We start from the raw sequence: 12992 nt of genomic DNA on the forward strand, positions 1-12992 counted from the left end.
TCTTATGGAATTTATGTTTTTTCCCCCATTGTTTCTCTCATCTTTCAACACCCAATTTCATTTCTCAGCAAACCTACAGTTTGTTCATAAAGGCAAATATCTTTTTTTCCATTCATCAATTGGTGGAATCCTTCCCATTGCTTCTTTTATCTCTCAGTGCTAGTTTTATCTACCAGCAGACCCACAGCTTGTCTGTAAAGACCAATCTGTCATTCTTCTCAGTACCAAGCAAATTTAGGAATTATGAGACCATGGTCCATGGCCTGATGTACATTCATGTCTCTGCTGTGTTTGAGTCTCAATGATGACCAGGAAAAATTTCGAGAGAAGATGAGGAAGGAGATGAGGAAGAACAGTTCCCATGTGGCACCAGTTCAAACCAGAGGCCCCAACATCAGAGCCCAACATCCCCCAACTAGGGAGAGGGAGTACACCCCACGAGCTGACTTGTGGTTCTTCCTGTGTGAACATGGGGAAGACGTGAGGAGGAGGAATGGAAAACCCACCTCTGTCCTAGCAGCATGGCTATGCAAGCCAAGGGAGGAAACTAACAGAGGGAGTTCCACCAAAATGAATGTAGCCCCAGCTTCCCCTGACCAAGCTGCCAGGTATAATAGAAAGGGAGGATGATATGTTAGATCCCCTAAAAGGAACATCCAGAATAGATGAATAAAACATCCAGGGAGGGAACAGTAGCCAGGACTAGAGAGGCCCTGCTTCTAGCCAGGTGGAGGCCAGGGAAAATTGTGTCATTTGGGCTGTGTGGATCCCATGGCCTGGCACATCAGAACCATAGAAATATGAGGCTTTTGTCAACACTGGTGAAACAGTGTACTCTAATCCCATTGGGACCTGTGGGGGCAGAACCCATTTCTATTGCTGGGGCGGCAGGGGGATCGCAGCAGTTGATCCTGCTGGAAGCTGAGGTGAATTTGACTGGGAAAGAGTGGAAGAAACACCCTCCTGTGACTGGTCCAGAGGCCCCGAGTATTCTGGGCATAGATTTCCTCTTAAGTAGTTATTTCAAAGACACAAAAGGATTCAGGTGGGCTTTTGGAATCGCTGCTGTGGAGGCAGAGGGTATTAAGCAATTGAGAGTCCTTGCCTGGGCTGTCGGAAAATACTTCTGCTGTCAGACTCTTGAAGGCTGAAGAACAATTAGTACTAATTGCCACCTCAACGGTGCATTGCCAGCAGTATCAGACACATTGAGGTTCCGTGATCCCCATCGAAAAGATGATCTGTGAGCTGAAAAGTCAAGGGGTGATCAGCAAGGCCCACTCACCCTTCAACAGCCCTATCTGGTCTATGTGCAAGTCTGACAGAGAATGGAGATTGACTGTGGACTATCGTGCATTGAATGAAGTGACTCCACCTCTGAGCGCTGCTGTGCCGGACATGCTGGAGCTCCAGTACGAGCTGGAGTCCAAGGCAGTGAAGTGGTACGCCACTATTGACATTGCTAATGCATTTTTCTCCATTCCCCTGGCAGCAGAATGCAGGCCTCAGTTTGCCTTCACCTGGAGGGGAGTGCAGTACACCTGGAACCGACTGCCCCCAGGGGTGGAAGCACAGCCCCACCATCTGCCATGGACTGATCCAGGCTGCACTGGAAAAGGCTGAATCGGCAGTACATCGATGACATCATTGTGTGGGGGAACACAGCAATGCAAGTATTGGAGACAGGAGAAAAAATCATCCAGATTCTCCTGGAAGCAAACTTTGCCATCAAGAAGAGCAAAGTCAAGGGATCTGCCCGAGAGATCCAGTTCCTGGGTGCCACTTTGATGTTGGAGACAAGGACATGAAATAAACGCACCAAAGCTCACGCACAACAGCCAACTTTATTGAGACCTCTTCAGCTTATATAGATCAGAAGGCACGCATGGCCAATCCTCATTGGTTGAGCCAGCTGCCACCCGGACAACCAGCCAATAGCGGCCTGAATCCCCAACGGCCTGGGCCTGCTCTCCAACGGACGTTACTGGTTGAGTTTTATAAGCAAGGGAGTTAGTAATGAACCACATGTCAGCTATAGAGTTGGGATTATTTATAACTGTAGGGCCTCCAGGCCAGCTGTAGGCCACCACACCTGGGAGTAAAGTGGCAAGACAGATAAAGCCAGATACCACTGAGGCAATCAACGAGCTCAAAACAGTGTCTCCACCGACCAACAAGAAGCAAACGTAAGCCTTCCTAGGTGCCATAGGTTTTTGGAGAATGCACATTCCTTGTGTCACAATGCTGTAGCTGCCAGAAAAATTTGGCCGTATCAGACCCTCAAACTTGACCAGCCTAGAAGATAAACAAGTCCTTGGGTATGGTAAGGATAGGCTGGATGCAAACCTACACAGGGGACCTTCAGCTGATCCCTTTTTATCCTAATTGCAGACATATCACTGGCCAGAGATGTGGGCGGTGCAGAGATCTCAACCAATCAACAGTCCAAGCCCGATAATTTTGAACTCCCTATATAAAGAGTTGCCATAATAAACTCTTTGCTGTTTGTCACATCATCATTGGACTTGAGTCATGAATCTGTCTCCAACCCATGACTTCACATAAAAATTCCTGAGTACAGATCGTGAGCCCTCTCTACCTGGTAACCCGCAAGAGGGACGATGTCCACCTTTGCCCAGATCAAGCAGAAGATCGCTCATGCAGTAGCCCTTGTCCAGTCAGGACAGGACCAGAGGTGAGAAATGTGCTTTACTCTGCAGCCAGGAGCCACGGTCTGTCCTGGAACCTTTGGCAGAAAGTGCCTGGTGAGACTCGAGGCCATCCACTGGGATTCTGGAATCAAACCTACAGAGGGTCTCAAGCCGACTACACTCCCACACAGAAGGAGATCCTGGCAGCCTATGAAGGAGTTCAAGACACCTCAGAGGTGACTGGCACAGATGCACAACTCCTCCTGGCACCCCGACTGCCAGTGCTGGTGTGGATTTTCAAAGGAAAGTTTCCTTCTCCCCACCATGCCAGCAATGCCACATGGAGCAAATGGATTGCCCTCAACACACAACATGCCAGTACTGGAAACCCAAATTGCTCTGGGATCTTGGAGGTAATTATGAATTGGCCTGAAGGTGAAAACTTTGGTCTACCAGAAAAAGAGGAGCACAAACAGGTGTCGCTTGCTGCAGAAGCTCCACCTTACAACCAACTGCCACAAGAAGAAGCATGCTACACTCTTTTTACTGACAGCTCCTGTTGTATTGTAAAGATGAACTGAAAGGGAAAAGCAGCTGTATGGAGCCCAACACGACAGGCTGCAGAAGCTACCAAAGGAGAAGATGGAAATATACAACTTGCTGAACTCAAAGCCATCCAGTTGGCCCTGGACATTGCTGAGTGAGAGAAGTGGCCAGAACTTTCCCTCTACACTGACTCATGGATGGTAGCCAATGCTCTGTGGAGCTGTTTCCTGGCTGGAAAAGTGGAAAAAGGCCAATTGGCAGCATAGGGGAAAACTATTCTGGGCTGCTGACGAATGGCAAGATGTTGCCATTTGGGTAGAGAAGCTACCTGTGAAAGTCTGTCACGTCCATGTCCCCAAGAGTCAGGCTAATAAGAAGCACCGAAATAATGAACAGGCGGATCAGGCTGAAAAAATCAAGTTGTTTTGTTCAAGATAGATTTGGATTGGTAACACAAGGGACAGTTATTCCTAGCTTGATGGACCCATGATGCCTCAGGCCATCAGGGCAGAGATGCCACCTATAAGTGGGCATGAGACCGAGGGGTAGATCAAGCCATGGACAGCATCTCTCAGGTTATCCATAATGGTGAGACATGAGCTGCGATCAAGCAAGCTAAGCAGGTGAAGCCCCTGTGGTATGGGGGCCGTGGTCCAAATGTAAGTGGGGAGGCCTGGCAGACTACATCACACTGCCTCAAACCCTCCAAGGCAAGTGCTACATGCTCACAGTGGTAGAAGCCACCGCAGCATGGCTGGAGACCTAGCCTGTGCCTCACACTGCTACCCAGAACACCATCCTGGGCCTTGGAAAGCAGGTCCTGTGGAAGGATGGTACCTGCCACACAATTGAGTCCAACAAAGGCACTCATTTCACGGACAGCCTTATAAACACCTGGGCTAGAGAACATGGCGTCGAGTGGGTGAATCACATTCCCTTCTATGCACCAGCTGCCAGGAAAGTTGAGCGGTGCAATGAACTCTTAAAAACAATATTGAAAGCAATGGGAGGCATGGGATCTTCAAGCAGTGGCAGCTGCATCTAGCAAAAGCTACATGGTTAGTTAACACCAGAAGTTCCACCAATGAAGCTGCCTATTCCTGATCCAAACCCCTGTGCACAGCAGATGGAGACAAGGATCTGGTGGTGCATATGAGAGGTATGCTGGGAAAGATTGTTTGCATTAATTCTGCCTCAATCAAAGACAAACCCATCTGTGGGGTTGCTCAGTGCACCAATTTGCACTTGCTGAGTGATGCAGAAAGATGGAGAAACATGATGTATGTCTCAAGGAGACCGTGTTTTGGGATGAATTGCCCAAGACACTGTGCCTGTAGCCATACCTGCATGTATGTATGTGTACAATTAGGATAATACATGTAGTTATACGGTTTGAAAATCAAAGTTTGATGTGATATGTTGGTATGGGAAAACATTCAGGGTGGCAAATGTTGTGGGTTTGCGGGGTTTGTTTTGGTGGATTTTCTCCTATTTGTTACATGAAAAGGGGGATGTTGATACATGAGGAGGGGGAAGTTGACACCCCTTGGGAAGGGATGATGGGCAATTGAGATACCAAAGAACTGGCCGATGTCCCTCCCATTCCACTGGAAGCTTCCAGGGAGGGAGGGTGGGGTTAGGCACGGGCTTGCTGAGGGAAGAACCATCTGGCTATGCTAGGAGCAGGGCAGTTGGGGCAGTTTCTGGTGCTGGGCCCGGCACTGCTTCAGAATTCTCCTTGCCACCCATGGGTGAGCCTGTTGCTTGCAGCAGCAGCTGGTTGACGGGGACTTTTCAGCACTCGCCATCAGCATGAAGGCCCTCACCATCTGCCTGCGAGCTTCAGGGGAAACTGGACAACCCCACCTGTCCTCTCTCTCTCTCTCTGCAGAGAGGGAGCCCCAGCTGCTGTTCAACTGGAGCCTCACCAGAGCTGCCATCTCCAGGATACTGCAATAGACAGGTGAGAACGTGGGAAAACCAGACCCCCACCTTCTCTCTCCCCCTGAGGCTGCCATTAACCCCTGGGGTGGCTCACAGCTCCCATCGCTGGCCCCCTGAAGCCGCCTGAGCCAACACCACCCCCTGGAACCAGGGCAGAGTCACTGCAGCCACTCTGCCTCGACGTGAGCCAACAGCAGCCTCTGCCAGTTGTGATCATAACTACAGCAAAGGCAGAACTGCTCAGTGGGTGAGAAGAATCCGTGATTAGTTTGGAGGGATGCTGTTGTTTGTTCTCTCTTGTTACCTCTTTCTCTCTCTGTATATTTATATATGTGCTAGTAAAGAAAAAAAACAGGCTTCACTCTTTAGAGTTTTTTAAAGTTATATTAATTATTATAGTTATATTAATATTTAAAAGTTTAATAAGGGGAAGAAAGGGACAAATCTCTAGGGCTGGGGTGGATTTGGCAATCGGCCAAAAACCACACCTTAGCTATGGAAGTTTGACATTTAGGGAAAGCAGTAAGAGCCACCCACGGAAGGGATTTCTTTGAGAGAAGCTGCTGGGAGTTTCTTCTGTGCCTGAGATAGGCCAATAGCTGGCCAGTTCTGAGAACTGACAGCACTTTGCACCACTGAAAAGTAAGTCCACCTCTGTGAATTCCGCCTTTTAAAAACCAAGCTCGGGAACTTCTCTCTCTTTCTTTCCAGCCATGAAATGCAGCAGAACTCTGGTGCGGCTGGCCCTGCTCCCCCATGGCCTGTGCGACCTGCCTGGGGGTGGGGGACTGGGCCAAACCCCATCGGCTCCTGGGTGGGGAATGGAGACTGAGGCCCCCCCCCTCCCCAACCCAATGCCCTCCCGCAGGCCGGGCAGGTCTCTGCTGCAGCACTGGCTTCTCCCAGGAAGCTCTCTCGGTCCCATTCCAGTGGGGTGGAAAAAGCCCTTCCCAGGGGAGTCCCCCAACCCAGGCGGGGCCAGGCCATGGCTGCTGACACTCACCAACATGCCCCACATCCCCCTCAGCCCCCACAGATGGCCCAGCCGCTGCCAGGCTGAAAGAGGCACCAGCGTGGCTTTAAAATCTGACACCGTAACTACCTCTTGTGGCCTGGGCAAGATTTAACCCTTTCACTACACAGATGAGACCTGCAGACCTGGCTTTTTCCTCCAGGGAGATAAAAGGATAATCGACACATAGAAAGACAACATGAAACATCGGGGTCAGTAAGAGAGGGATTCAAACCTCAGATGGAAGGAGAATGAGGAGATGCTCTAATAAGCTGAAATATTCTTTTGGTAGGGCCGTGGAGATGGACAATTATGTTCTGAAAAAGAACTCCTTTAATTCATGAAAGAGTATTGGGGGGATGAAGTATTCAAGCTGCAGATCTAAGCAGAGGTATCCATTGACGAAGTTAAGCAGATGGTGAAGTAACTGTGATCCCATGAGAGGCTTGAACAGAGAAAGAGAGAGATGAGAGCTGAAGACCGTTTGCCCTCAGGGAGAGAAGAAGAAAACCTCTGTTCCCAAAGATGATCACAGAGACAGATGGAAATAACCTTTGCCTTTGAATAACTCATCCTTAAAATAATACCCCATGAGTTCATGGCCCATGGACACACCTCTAGGAGGGCTGTTCAAATGGAGGGCACACCTCTAGGAGGGCACGATGGCAGAGTTTTTTTTCCCCAGGCAGCTGTCACTCGTATAAATGAAAAGCCACAAGAAAACTCTGTCTTGTGAAGTCTCCATGGCACAAGAGAAAACTGCTCTCCCTACAAAGACTGATGAAAGACTATTGTACAGTTGGTGCTGCTTTAACATCCCAGGCTTTGTCTCTACATTGTCAGTTGGGCAAGGAAAAAAGTTTTTGGGAGGTTTTATTCTGATGCTTCTTATTCTTGTGGTTCTGTTAATAAAGTTTCTTTATTCCTTTTAAGTTTTAGGCCTGTTTTGCCCTTCTCCTAATCCATATCTCACAGCAAGAAATTAGTAAGTACCCTGGTGGTTTTAGCTAGCGCTAAAAGCCACCACATTATTTGGTGCATTGGCCAGGAAACTTAAATTGGTAATCTAAACCACTACATTAGCTTCAGAAAATGTTCCCGATATACTGTTATATTACAGGAGGTACATGCACATTCATGTGTTTCATGCATTATTCAAACATTCTTGTGAGATTTTTGATGTCTCAAGAACTCTTTTGTTTAGTTTTACACTCCAACTTTTCTGTATGATATCCTGTGGGTTAAGTCCATATATTTTATTTCTTCTCCTGTTTCCACCCTGTTGTTCCACACCCTGATAAAGAGTTCTTCTAAAATTCTTCTCCAGCGCTCTAGTTTATGTCACTGTTATCACTTAGAGAGGTCAGTCAGCAGATGTGGGGGAAACAAGCATGATTGCTTTACACCATTCTTTTAGTTGCATAGGAGCATTTTAACATTTTGTGGTTTGCTAAGGCCTACAATATAATACAGTCATCGCACCACTATTTCTGCAAGCTTTACAGTGCAAAACTAATAGATTGTGTTACACTAACAAGCAGCCAAAAAGAGTTACAAATTGTACCATATCCAAATACTTATGATCCAATACCAACAAGTAAAAGCTAATACAGAAATGCAAAAGCCAATATTACATGTCATTTTAAACAGAACTGTTATTCCTTTTCCCATATAATTGCCTGGAAGCCCTGTCATTTCAAGTTATAATTTGGAGGAAGGGGGCAATCTTTCCATTCCAGGAAGATTTCCAGCTTTCTTGGCAGACATCTGTCTTTTAAACCAGGACAATCTGCTATCATTAATGGAAAAACTGACCTAGGAGGTAAAGGAACTCACAGAATTGCAGTTTCAGCCTGTAGTTCACCAATTTGAGTTTCCCAGCCAATACACCAAATGATGTGGTGGGTCTAGTGCTGGCTAAAATTACTAGTGAACGTACTTATTTCTTGCTGTGAGATATGGATTAGGAGGAGGGCAAAACAGGCTCAATACTTAAAAGGTATGAAGATGTTGGGGGTTCGGTGTCCTCCTTCTTGTTCCTTCTCAGCTATGGAATTTTTACCCTTTAGTGGCAGGGAAATCTGACTGCTGGTACTTAGTGAGTACTTGAGAAACACAACGAGCTTGGCTGGGCCAGGGGGGAAGAGATGCAGGGAAAAGGGAGGGTGGGGGACAGCTGGGGGCTGGCTGGTTTCTTGGGCTGGAGAGCAAGACACTCTCTCTTGGAGCTGTTGAGGTTTTGGAGAAGAGAATTTGCCATCACCCAGATGAAGCTGCTGCTGCTTCTTCTTCCCTCTTCATCAGTGGGCCTTGTGCCCCCTGTCCTGCTGAGATGTGGCAGTGCCAGCCACTGCTGTGGAGCTGCTGATACACCTCATCCACTGGCCCAGGATCTCAGCTCATCCCTGCTGTTCCAGCTGAGTGTTCCTCAGAGCCCTGCAGGAGCACCGGGACTGCCCGCCCGAGGGGGTTTGTGAAGCAAAGCCTCTCCTCCATCCCTTCCTGCCTTGGCTGAGAAGGTTGTCACAGGGTCCTTGGTTCTGTTTTGTTGTTAATGCTGTAGTTATTGTTGTTGGCCTTGTTGCACATAATAGTAAAGAACTGTTATTCCTATCCCCAGATCTCTGCCTGAGAGACCCTTGATTTCAAAATTATAGTAATTTGGAGGGAGGGGGTTTACATTTTCATTCCAAGGGAGGCTCCTGCCCTCCCTAGCAGACACCTGTCTTCCAAACCAAGACAGAAGAAAACTTTATTAACAAAACTAAAATTATAAAAAGAGTCAGAATAAAACCCTCAGAACAGTTTTCCTCCCCCTGCCAGGCTTCTTTTCCAACAGACAACACAGAGACAACACCTGGGGATTTAAAATCACTTACTAAATCTACAATAGTCTTTCATGAGTTCTTGTAGGGAGAGGAATTTTCTCTTGCCATGCCATGGAGACTTCTCCACAAGAAACAATTCCCTTGGGGCTTTTCATTTTCACAAATAGCAGCTGCCTGGGGAAAAAAAACAAACCTGCAATTGTGAAGTTGCTCCCATTTTCACAGCCTTTCTACAGTTGCAATTATGGGCTATGTCAACTTATGGGCTATTCTTTTAAGGATGAGTTCTTCAAAACCAAAGGTGCTCTTCATTTATCTCTGCAATCATTTTCATCTCTGGGAACAGAGGTCTTCCCTCCCTGGGGGCAAAGGGTCTTCATCACTGTCTCTCTGTGTCTCTCTGTTCAAGCTTCTGATGGGATCACAGCTCTTTCAACATCTACACTGCTTCATCAGTGGATGCCTTTGTCACATAGACAGTTTGAACACTTTATCCCCCTATACTTTCCCCTGAATTAAAGGGGATATTTTAGTGGATCATAGCCCATCTCCCTGGCCTTACCAAAAGTGCTTTCAGGCTCAATACTAAGGCATCTCCTCATTTACCTTCCATCAGACGCTTGACTCTTTCTTTCCTGACCTCGGTCTTCAACTTTGTCTTTCTACGTGTCGTCACTCTGTTCTTTTCTCTCAGCCGAGGTGAGAATCGTGCTCTGTGGGTCTCATCTGTGCACTGAAAGGGTTAAATGGTGCCCAGACCTGTGGACGGTCATGGGGTGTCTGCCAGGGCAGCAGCCGGAGCTGTTTGTGGTGGAGGATTCTCGGTAGCTGTGCTGGGGGAGGGCGGCTAGGATCTCAGCAGCCAGGCCAGGACTCCAAGGCAGCACGCTGTGGGCCGATGGCTACCCCTCCCTCTGCCTGGCAGTTTCTGGTAAAACCCAGCAGCGGCAGAATTTCAGCCCTGGCCCTGCCTGGCCTGGCGGTGCCACTGGGAAGGGCTCGGCGGGCTTCCCGGGAAGGGCTCAGCCCCCCTGGGAAGGGGTCCCAGCCCCCCGCCGCAACAGACCCAGCGAACTTCCCAGGAGGGGCCAGCGCCGCAGCAGAGCCGGGCCTGGCCCCACCAGACCCCTCAGGCTGTGCGGGGAGCCGGGCCCCAGTCACCTGTTCAAGGCCAGAAGCCAAGAGAGCTTTCCAGGCCTTGTCTGTTTTTAAAATGTGCATCTCATAGAGGCGGACCAAGCTTCTAAGTGGTTCAATAAGTTGTCAGTTCTCGGAACTAGCCAGCTATTGTTTTTTTCCAAACACAGAGGAAGCTCTTAGCTTCTGTCAGAGAAATAATTTCTATGGGTGCTTTCTTCCTTCTTGCCCAAATATCCATCAATGCAAAACCAGCACACAGCCCTTGCCTGTCGCTCTATTAGGAACGGCGAGAATGAACGACAAAGACGCTCTATGGAGTCGATCAGGAGAATTTCTCTTAGTTTATTACTTCAAGTCTTTTTTATAGACCGATACGTGGAAAGTACAGAAAAGAAACTCTTACTGGTTAGTAAACTACTACATCACCATCATTGGTCAGTGGGGCACACCACCCCTTGACCTTCTCCTGCAAAGAAAACAAGGAACAGACAAACAGCACCTGCAAGGCTGCTTTCTGTCTCTGAGGATTGTTTTAAATCCTCCTCATAATTTCCCAGGCCACTTTCTCAGGCAAGACTGAGAAAGCTATGTGGCCTGCAGTTTCACATGCTCTCTGTTTCAGAGTTAGCATCCACACTTGCCTACGAATTGTTTTCCCCATCTTGACAAATTAGGGGCTTATATGGTTTGAAGAATAGTCTTCAAATGATCTCTACACCCCAGCTTTTACATCCCTCAGAGTGCACCTTCCCACAGTAGGTCACACCAGTCTGGCACGGTTCCTATGCAGCTGACATCCATTGTCACCAACAAAAGGACTACTCTTCCTTTACTCACCACCAGTGAGAGGGAGCATGGATCATTACATTTTTTCCCACATAAGATATGGAGCAGAAATTCCTGTTGTAAATCCTGCCAAATCTTTCTGAATATGGAAGTGGTGCCACACATGGCACAGGGAAGGGTTTCTTCCCCTCTGCTCCACACCAGTGAGGCAGCCTTGGAGTGCTGGGCCCAGAGCTGGGCTGCCCAGTACAGGGGACAGGGACAGACTGGACAGAGCCCAGCACAGGGCCATGATGGGCCATGATGGAGGGGCTGGAGCATCTCTGCCATGAGGAGAGGCTGAGAGAGCTGGGACTGCCCAGCCTGGAGCACAGCACGCTCAGGGCATCTCATCCCTGGGGATAAATACCCAGGGTGGGGCTGCAGAGGGGATGGGGTCAGGGACAGCCCCAGGGGCCACGGGCACAAAGTGACACACAGGAGGGGCCCTGTGAGCTCAGGAGACACTTCTGCACTGGGAGGGTGGCTGAGCACTGGTGCAGGTGCCCAGGGAGGTGATGCAGCAGGTGACTCAAAAGCCACCTGGACACATCCTGGGCAGCTGTCTCTGGGTGGTCCTGATGGGGCAGGGGCTGTGCAAGGTGACCTCCAGAAGTACCTCCAACCTCACCCAGCCTGAGATTCTGTGACTCTCAGACTAAAACAGGTTGCAGTTTCCTAAGGACAAATGAAAAAGCTCCACACATGGCAGGAGTCTCCTGCCCTCACCAAAGTGGATTATGGCACATGTCTCCTTTCTGCAGATTCCTCCCTGGAGTGATCATGTCCCTCAGTGTCACTCCTTGAGGCTGAGAGAAATCTTTGCCCATGATCATTGGTTTGGGTGCTCAATCTCTAATTAAGAATTGGTTTTGCTGGCTTGAATAGAATTGATTCAAAGTTGCATCAAATGTAACACACTACACTGGAAGTTATAGTTCCGTGTACTGGGTAGTAAGTAATTCCAATAAAGATCTTTTAGTTTAATCATGATCATAACAAACTCTTTATTTGTCTATAAATACATCCTACATCCTATGAAACACAGTTGTATAAAGGTTCACTTACACCTATAACTATGCTTTAAACATAAACTAGTGACAAAATCTAAGGCTAATACTACATCCAGCTGCTCCATGGCTCCTCTCTGAGAAGTTTAGGAAGCAAGGAGATCCCTTCTGCTCCCTGTGACTCAACGGGAGTGTCTCGTGCCTGCTCCCTGCACAGCTCTCCAGGTGGTGCTGTCGGTCTCGGGCCAGCTGTGACTGCAGCAGGGACACCTGAAAGAGGCACAAGGCCCGGCTCACACAAGCCCACGCTGGCAGCAGCATCCACAGCCCCACGGTACCGGCTGTCAGGGCAGACACAGCCTCCAACTGCAGCCCTCACCAACACTCTGCCCTCGGGGAAGGGGAAAGGAACAGGCTCCCAGACTGGCCCTGAACAGAGCTCAGATGATCAACAAGTCCAGTCCACGGCTGCCAAACCCTTCCCACGTACATCCCTCAGCCCCCACAGGTCTAGCAGAGCGAGTTCCAACAGCAGTGAGGAACCCAACTCTCATTTCCAAAGGACACATTTGGGCCACTGACCCCTTGCTCCACAGGCTGTGCATCAGCAGGAGGGCTACTGCTGCTCCCTTGAGCTGCTGGAGCTTCTTTCAGAAGTTGACCTATTTTGCTGCTCGGACTTGGAGACACTGAACGTAAAGGACTCTGGGGGGAACACTCTCCTAAAAGTTATGATTCTTCTTCCTTCAGGTTCCACCTGCACATTGGATGGGAGAAAGGTCACAGAAACCTGTCAGCAAACATGGAGCAAAAGAACCTCTGGACATCAATGCAAGATCTCTGCTCTGAGAGCCTGAATTGCACCAGACAACACTGGGGGCAAAAAGCTCTCGCTGGGGGCTGCGCAAGAGAGGCCAGGGTGTGTCCAGGGACACGGGGCCAGGGAGGGAGACAGTGCAGTGAAGGCACCTTTGAGAAAGCCATGAGCTGCCGCAAGAGACAGAACAAACAAAAGGCTGTGCCTGCAGCAGGGACA

The 12992-nt window shown here is 48.9% G+C and overlaps 2 protein-coding genes and 1 long non-coding RNA gene across 8 annotated transcripts in view; 2 read left to right on the forward strand and 1 right to left on the reverse strand.

Moving 5' to 3' along the window:
- LOC147650241 (uncharacterized) overlaps positions 1-12992 on the forward strand; it is a 293456-nt gene that overhangs the window by 260917 nt on the left and 19547 nt on the right. The gene's annotated exons all lie outside the window — the stretch shown is intronic.
- Positions 1-12992, reverse strand: part of LOC111943906 (uncharacterized) — a 261321-nt gene that overhangs the window by 233898 nt on the left and 14431 nt on the right. For 3 of the 4 annotated variants that reach the window (XM_086853477.1, XM_086853480.1, XM_086853481.1), the window contains 2 exons: positions 12539-12713; positions 11923-12226 (listed from right to left, as the gene is read on the reverse strand). The exons of the other annotated variant lie outside the window; for it this stretch is intronic. The gene's annotated coding sequence lies outside the window, so the exon portion shown is untranslated. Of the gene's footprint in view, positions 1-11922; positions 12227-12538; positions 12714-12992 lie in introns of those variants that run through there. 4 annotated transcript variants of the gene reach the window in all.
- On the forward strand, positions 1974-2516 carry LOC147650246 (uncharacterized). The gene is made up of 2 exons (XR_015277141.1): positions 1974-2186; positions 2392-2516. It is a non-coding gene; the product is annotated as an uncharacterized LOC147650246 (long non-coding RNA).

The sequence above is a fragment of the Cyanistes caeruleus genome, chromosome 16 (assembly GCF_971803275.1).
Source record: "Cyanistes caeruleus chromosome 16, bCyaCae1.hap1.1, whole genome shotgun sequence".
Taxonomy (NCBI): domain Eukaryota; kingdom Metazoa; phylum Chordata; class Aves; order Passeriformes; family Paridae; genus Cyanistes; species Cyanistes caeruleus.